The sequence below is a fragment of the Odontomachus brunneus genome, unplaced genomic scaffold (genome assembly GCF_010583005.1).
Source record: "Odontomachus brunneus isolate Ranch 3 - 2012 unplaced genomic scaffold, Obru_v1 Obru_scaffold_308, whole genome shotgun sequence".
In the NCBI taxonomy this organism is placed as follows: Eukaryota; Metazoa; Arthropoda; class Insecta; order Hymenoptera; family Formicidae; genus Odontomachus; species Odontomachus brunneus.
Window position 1 is genome coordinate 174,263 of NW_022639758.1, and position 350 is coordinate 174,612.

Below are 350 nucleotides of genomic sequence, written 5' to 3' on the forward strand. Positions count from 1 at the left end.
ATCAACCCATTTTACGTCTTCACAAAATGCCCGGGGAAGAATATGAGACACCCTGTATATGTATGTATGTATGTATGTATTCCAGTATTGATAACTTTATCCTACAGATTTCTGATTAACACACACATATTTTTATATGTTGCAGATATACTTATAGAGAAAGGTGGTGCGCCTGATGAAATGAAAAGACTCTCCACCATTTTCAGTCGTTGGTTTTCAGGAGTTGGTGACCGTGACGGAGGACGGAAACAACGACAAAGTTTAGCGACGTAAGTGTTTCTTACATACTTATTCTTCAAGTAAAAAATCAGCACATTTTTACTTCAAAGCAGTACATAATCATTGATTAT